Source organism: Hipposideros armiger, unplaced genomic scaffold (assembly GCF_001890085.2).
Source record: "Hipposideros armiger isolate ML-2016 unplaced genomic scaffold, ASM189008v1 scaffold_23, whole genome shotgun sequence".
In the NCBI taxonomy this organism is placed as follows: domain Eukaryota; kingdom Metazoa; phylum Chordata; class Mammalia; order Chiroptera; family Hipposideridae; genus Hipposideros; species Hipposideros armiger.
This window is the reverse complement of record NW_017731373.1, coordinates 5,542,705-5,550,222: the sequence shown is the minus strand read 5'-3', so window position 1 is coordinate 5,550,222 and position 7,518 is coordinate 5,542,705. Positions and strand designations below refer to the sequence as shown.

Sequence of the window (7,518 nt, the reverse complement as noted above, 5' to 3'; positions counted from 1 at the left end):
GCAGTGGAGGCTGCTGGGAAAGTGGGTCTCTTTTGCTTTTCCCCAATTGCTTGGGGACTGCCATTGACCCGGCGTTGCTGTAAAACTGAAGTCGCCAAGTAATGATGTGAAGTCGCCCGCCCATCTCTGCCACGCCCGGGAGGTTACAAGCGGCGGCGGCCGCTCGGCTGCTGTTCTCAACCTGCCGCCGCTTTAGAGGCTTCTCCCTGAGAGAGTGCGGGCGGAGGAAGGAGGACTCCGAGCCATTCTTGTGAGTAACCTGGTGCACGACCCGATATTGCCCTTGCCAACTTCCCCTGAAGGCAGAGGAGCCTGCCTGCCCCGCGCCCCTCTCGGTCCTCGGAGGTCACGCGCGGACACTGGAGCCGAAGGCTGGGTACGGGAGGGCTGGGTTCTCGCCGGATCCCCGCCCGGCGGTGGGAAGTGGGTTTCCGAAGTGTGGGTGCGAAGTGTGATGGTCGCTGGGCTCTGGCCTCCGGGTTCACCCCACCGCCGAGGATTGGCAGCATCTCCTCCTCTGCGGGACAGTATCCACCGAGAGCCCCATCCTTGAGCGATAGCAGCTTTAGTGTTTGGCCGTCAAACCTCGGTCGCCATCTGTCATGTGAGCGAAAGGAGAGGGTATTGGAAAGAGCTCTTGATTTGAGTTGGGTTCTTCTTGCAATTGAAGTTGAACCAGATTCCACACGTCTTTTAACAGAAACGGTAGACTTTAGTCTCAAGCGTAAATAATGGATATTGGCAGACGTCCTTTTTACTTTTAGTGCCAGCATAAAGATAATCTTAAAACTTAAAGGATTTCAGGGTCATTAATAATAGTGCTGAACTCAGCTACTTGCCCACAAATCTTTTATTTAAACCTGCAGTTTCTGCGCCGGAAAATAAAACAAAAACCAGTAATTTTTTACTGGAAATTCATCAAGCTAGAGTGGACCATAAGAATAAAATGAAATGAAATAAATAAATAAATAAAATAAAATGGACTTTTCCGGTTTTTAAAAAAAACCTGTTTCAGTACATTTTTCCCGACCTTCAAATCTTTGCTGTAGAACTGGATGCCTGAGCTACAGTGATCTCCAAATAGCATGTTGCTGGTGGTGACATGACACAGAACTAAACGTGAAGGACATTTGCTGGTGAGAAAGGGCAGGGATGAAGACACTTTATCATCTCAGCATTCTTCCAGCTTTCTATTTTTAAAATTAAGTAATGTTCAACAAGTCTCAGACATTCAGCAAGTGCACATTATGAAAGACAGTGTTTTGTTATTTTATAGATTTGTATTCATATGATGGAAGGGGTCGTAAAGAACAAATATTTGAGTACTTTCAATCGGCCAGGCACCACATTTATGAGTTCTACATACATTCACTCAATCTCTGTAATAACCCTTTTGCACTAATCTGAAGTTCAAAGACATTAAGCGGAGATTTAAACCTAGATTTGCCTTGCTTCAAAGTTACAGGTCAGGTAACCTGTACCTACTTCAGAAATTACCTTAAAGATTGGATAATTACACAGTATTTTCCAGTGTTATTTCCTAATACTGGTTTCTATATACCTTGGACCATCTAGAATAAGTCCAAACCCCTGCTTTAGTACTTTTGAACAAGTTGCTCTCAACTTGCAATTCCTGTCCCCCAGAGAGCTGCTCATTAAGACCCCAAAAGCCCATTCCAAATCCACCTCAGTTTTCTAATTATAAATGTAAGACATGATAGGATTGGATTTCATCTCAAAAGGCCTTTCTGATTCAAAGGTTTGGTCAATCTACAGTTGAAAATATGGGCCAAGGAGTTTTGTTCTCCACTGAAAATGGTTAACATCTATAATTACAAAGAGTAGAAAAACTTGTTTCTTAAAAATTCTACTTCAAACCCCAAAATATGTTAAACACCAATATAAGGGATGAGACAGATAATAATATATTATTTCATGTTTATTTTGAGCTCTGTTTATATCATCTTTACCAATTTTTGAACCTCTTTAGTTACCATCCTATTTAGTTGGTAAGAAATCTGAGGCATTAAAGTAATACATTTAAAATGACTTAGCAGTTGAAGGAACTAAATTATTCATGATTTCCAGTCTTATTTGTTCAGACCTGCAATATTCATGTAATAATAGGAAACATTTATTAAAGAACAAAAGGGAAGAGTATTCCAGGTACAGTGAACAGTTACAAAGACCCAGAGATAGAAGAGAGTGTGATGAGGAAATGAAAAGAAATGACAAAAGGTCTGTGTCTCTGGCTGAGTGTGAGCAAGGAGGAGAGTGGTGCAAGATGGGGGATAAGTAGTCAGGGGCCAGACTGGGCCAGGCCTTGTAGACTGACTTGAAATGTGGATTTTATTCTAGGTATTAATGGGAACCCTTGACTTTTTTTGTTTTTTTTTTAAGTTTAGCTTTAAAAACATTATTCTTGCTGCCTATGGAGAATAGGGAGGAATAAGAGATTAACATGGAGTCCTGTTAGGAGGTTGGTTCAGAGTCTAGAAGATGATCGTTTGAATTAGGATGATAGAAAAGGGAATGAAGAGAAGTGGGTAAATTTGGGATATGTATTAGTATCAGACTACACAGGATTTGGTAATGGATTGGATGTGGCAAGGTGACAGAAAGGAAGCATCTACTGTTCAGTGAAGAAATTTAGGGGATCATAACCAGCCTGTGAGAAATTTATGTAGAGCTGAAGAAGAAGCCTGATCTGAAGAGCCAGACTGAGAGTTAGTAACACTAAAAAAGTGCTTTAATCTCTGGTAGTGGTTGGTTTGCACAAACGTAAATGAAAAGCAGCAACAATAAAGAATTTGGTCCCAGTTGGAACTCTGGGAAACACCAACATTTAAGGATCAAGGGGAGGGAGCTTGGTGATCCAATGAAGGGGTTTGAGAAAGCATTCATTGTAAGATGGAGGCTCCAGGAAAGCCACAGGAGAAGAGTTGAAGTAGGGAGTTGTCAACAATATTGAAGCAGAGGTGACGTAACATAACAACTAAGCTGGGATGATGGGATTGTTTAACAGGGACTATTGTGACGGAAGGGAAAGTGGTTTCAGGAGAAATAAAACTGTAGTGGGGTTGAGGTATGAATGAGAAATGGGGAAAAGAGAATGAGAGTAAATATTCTTTAAAGAAGTTTGGCTGAGGACAAAGGGTAGTAACTAAAAGGGGGACACTTCTTTGGGAAGGGAAATTTTTAAAATTTCATTTTATCTATTTTTAATAAAATGGAAGATTTTGAGCATGATAATAGGCTGTGGAAGAGGGTGAAGCTAGTGGAGGATAGGGATTACCAGTGGAGCAGAGTTTAGAGAAAGCAGGACTAGACACTTTTAAGTGACATATATTTCATTATTTTTTAACTGTGTGCACATATACCATGGCAGAAAAATTGAAAGGTATATGATGAAAAATTAGGTTCTTTCATTCTGTTTTCCAGACACACAGCTCAGTTCCTCTTGTAAGAGGAATGCTAAATTACACTCCCCTCAATAAGTGTACAAGTGCATGATTGAGAGTGTACTTAATTCTCAGTTTGGAGAGAAAGCTAGCTTTACATTATGTGGATTTATTGGTGGAAGGAATGAGAGTAAGTGAAATAGAGAATAATTAGGGGTTCAGAGATGAGTGAGAAAAGCGTGGCATGGAATTGTCTCAGAAAAGGACATTTAATAGGATAACGGAGGGCATGCCTAGAGTGTGAGGCCCAGGTTGATGACGGAATTTACAGCAGCCCCATTCACATGGTTTTGTGACCTGATTTTCAGGAGAACTTAACTACTTTATATTTAAAATGCATGTCAACTTAGAAAATGGACTTCTCAAAAATTCAACTTATGTATAGTAAATACATATTTGGGCTCCAAGCGCCAAAGCTCTGCTTTCTGTTCTTATTGCTTTCAGTCATAGGCATGTTATGTTGGTGCTTTGGGGTTATTCAGACCAGTGGTATAAATCTAAACAAAGGGAAGTTTGTTGGTTAAGAAAGAGCGCTCTCTGTCTGAAGGAAGAAAGGAAGAGTAGGAGGAGATTGGAAACCAACTAGAATGTCCCTGAGATGGCACTGCTGTTCCTAAAGCACATAATTTTACAACTTAAAAATTTTTTTTTCCTAGCCATTCTCATCTTTTTTAGCTAGTATTAGGATAAACCACTTAATTTGCCATGGTTTATTTTTAGCCACAAAATCAGAAGACTACAAATGAGACTTATATTAGCAGTTGTGAGATTTTTAAAGTAAATATTTGATCATTTCTCATTTGATGTGGGGCTTATTTTAAATGTGTTTCATAAACAGCTGCACATGCTCTTAGTGGAAAACATGATAAAACTAAGCATTGAGCCAAAAATTCAGTTTTAGCTTTCCTATGAAATTGATAACCTGGGCCAGCCGAGTGGCGCGTTGGTTAAGAGCTGGCTTGGGACGCCAGAAGGCCCCGGTTCAGATCCCACATATGAGGGCCAGTGACACTGCCCTCTACAGCTAAGATGCTGAACAACAGCTCAACCTGGAGCTGGGCTGCCATGAGTCGCCGGCAACAGCGTAGGCTGCAGCCCCTGTGGCAGTGGGTTGCCATGGGCTACCGTGTGTAGCCAGTAGCTAGCAGCCAGTGCGAGCGGCCAGCAGCCGGCCGTCCAGAAGCCACGACTGATCTGCCTCGCCCAGGAAGAGCACAGTGATGGTGCCAACTTGGGCCAGTGAAGCAACGTCCTCCACAACTAGACTGAAGAACAAAAGGACAGCAACTTGTCTGTTCCCTTTCCCCCAATTCCCCAGCACTGTTCCCATCCCCCAATTCCCTAATTAAAAAAAAAGAAGAAATTGATAACCAGTTCTTTTTAGTTTTTACCAGAAAAGTGGGTACTGTGCTATTTGCTATAAAAATGATAAATCAACCCTTTAACAGCAAACTCATAGTTTTTCATAAAGCAAATATGTTTTCTTTCAAATGTTCAATCTTAGTTTAATTTCGTTTCAAGGCAATTCATTTAGTAGATACTGGACTGAAATGTATTAACAATCAATTTTGTTCATTAAATTGCCTCTATAAGTCAATGTATTGACATTTTTAATCATTAAGCTTATAATTAGGTGTGTATTGCGAGCCTACTATATATCAATTGCTTTTAGGTTCTGGCCATCCAAAAATAAGGTACCTTCATTCAAGGAGCTCACAGTGTAGTGAGAAAGAAAGTGAGCACATTGTCTTCTGGGAGCATTCAAGAGGGGACTCAGTAAACACTGATTAAAGAGCAAAGTCACAATGAAAAATTTTAAGATTTCCTAAACATTTTTTCCATGTTTGTAATCCACTCTATATTTCTCTATAGCCATTAACAAATTCTTGCAATAGAGAGGTAGCCGTATGCTTTTCTTGAGAGACAATAAAAAAGGACAGAGTGTTTTCATAACCAGCTGAGGGAAAAGAACATCAGATGAGAAAAGCACTTGGCGACAAGCCAAAGGAAGAAAAGCAAGCCAACTAAATCCCAAGGGGATGAAAGAAAGCGGTACTTAAGAAACTAGCCAAGGGCCGAAAAACAGGTCCTGAGGTTCAGGCCCAGGCAGGCACCTTCTGGGTTCTCTGATAGCCTCGTTATCTGGTTCCTCAGCTAACAGCAGTATAGAAAGGGGAGAGGCGCACTGGCAACAGTAATGGTTGATAGCCTCACAATGAGGCAGAAAACAAAATTAGAGATGGACTTAAAATCTCAAAAAAAATTAGCAATTTGAGACCATTTAGTGTAGGGAGAAAGAGCTCTTGAAAAGCCTATACTCCTGGAGGATATCACTGTAGTCACTATATTATAATATAGTAATTGCTTAGTCATAACAATGATCCTGAATCATTCTTTCAGTCTATTCTATCTAAGGACTCTTCTTCCTCCCCCCGCCGCGACCCTCCCTCCTCCTCTGCCATACCAGTTTGTTGGACTGTTCCCCATTACCATGTCTTAACTTTAGGGGGAAACATCTTACTACCAATGCTTGTAAAATAAGAAAACGGGGGGAGACAAGTATTAAAGATTTTGTGGTTTTTGCCGCAGTGTTCTCAGACACATCTCTAGGGAATGTTTGCAGCTTCGGTGTAAATGATACAGCCCTGCACATACACTCACATCTCTTACTGAAACCTGTGAGAGGCCTATATAGATTTTTGTAAATTGGACTGAGAAAACCTTCAATTTTCAAATGCTCTACCAGTTATATGTTTCTTGTGCAGTTCTGTTTTTCTCCCTGCTACAGATTGGAAAGTGTAATTTGAGTATAGATTGATTCATTCATCTAACAGATATTTATTAAATGCATGTCATTTGCACAAAATTACATACGATATAAGTTGACTTAATTTACTGGAATAAGGATTTATTCTGATCTATAATCCACTTATTTTTACCAACTTGGAACAAGTAACAAAATTAGTCCCAATTTACAGCAATACATCTGTATTATTTTCTTGATACTGAAGAATAACCCATCTAAAGGCAAAATCAAACTCAGATTTGGAGTTGTCTTACTTGTTAAAGAAACATAATATACATAAATCACAAATCATTGTGCTTCATTGTAAATAGAACCAACTTTGGGATCAGATGACTCATTTCTAAAAGCAAATATAAATCACATAAGAACATACTGAGTTACTTGCCTTTTTTTTTTTTTTCTTTTTCAGTAATCAATACATGTTTTTTTACAAAGGAGTGGAGAGACAGGATTGTTAAATTTAGAATGATCTCTGCGGCTTTTTCAAACTACACACATTCCCAGTCCCCATACTCCCAGGTCCTTGGCCAGGAGAGCTGAGGTTAGAGACCCCAACTTTGGAAGAACAGTCTTGGGTTTGATTCTGGGCTCTTACTTACTAATTAACCTCTAAGCTTCCGTTTTCCCTATGTATAAAGCCGTGACAATAATACCCACATCATGGGGTTGTGAGGACTAAAGGGGATCACACGCATAAAGCATTTATTTAACCCAATGCCTAGCACATAGTAAGCGCTCCATCAGTGTTAGTTATTATTAGGAAAGACTGGGTTTGGAACACAGTTGAGACTGTATTTCTTTATTATGTATTTTCTAGAGCTCTTCTGTCTTTGTTATCAATTGTTTACCATTATAAGCCAGTCTTGGAAAACTTCTGTAGTACTAGTTTCATTTGGTATATTTACAGTAAAGTCATGAATTTAACAAAGAGGTTTTGGTTTTTGCTTTCAGTCAAAAAAGAGTTCGTTTCTGCTCCAGAAAAGTCTCACAGGGCAGTGGTGTCTCTAATTGTTCAAGTCTAGAAACTGAAGTTTTCTCCATGTACTCAGAGTAGACCAGGACAGGAGGAAGAGATACACTAAGCAAACTCACTAAAGAATGGTAAATAGGGCCGGCCGAGTGGCGCGATGGTTAAGAGCTGGCTTGGGACGCCAGAGGGCTCTGGTTTGGATCCCACATGTGAGGGCCAGTGACACTGCCCTCTACAGCTACTGAACAACAGCTCAACCTGGAGCTGGGCTGCCATGAGTC

The 7,518-nt window shown here is 40.3% G+C and overlaps 1 protein-coding gene across 1 annotated transcript in view; it reads left to right on the top strand.

The window, feature by feature from the left end:
* Nucleotides 1-12: 12 nt before the first annotated feature.
* Nucleotides 13-7,518, top strand: part of TRAK2 (trafficking kinesin protein 2) — a 56,224-nt gene continuing 48,718 nt past the window's right edge. Inside the window, exon 1 of the mRNA XM_019635612.1 lies at nucleotides 13-250. The gene's annotated coding sequence lies outside the window, so the exon portion shown is untranslated. The remainder of the gene's footprint in view (nucleotides 251-7,518) is intronic.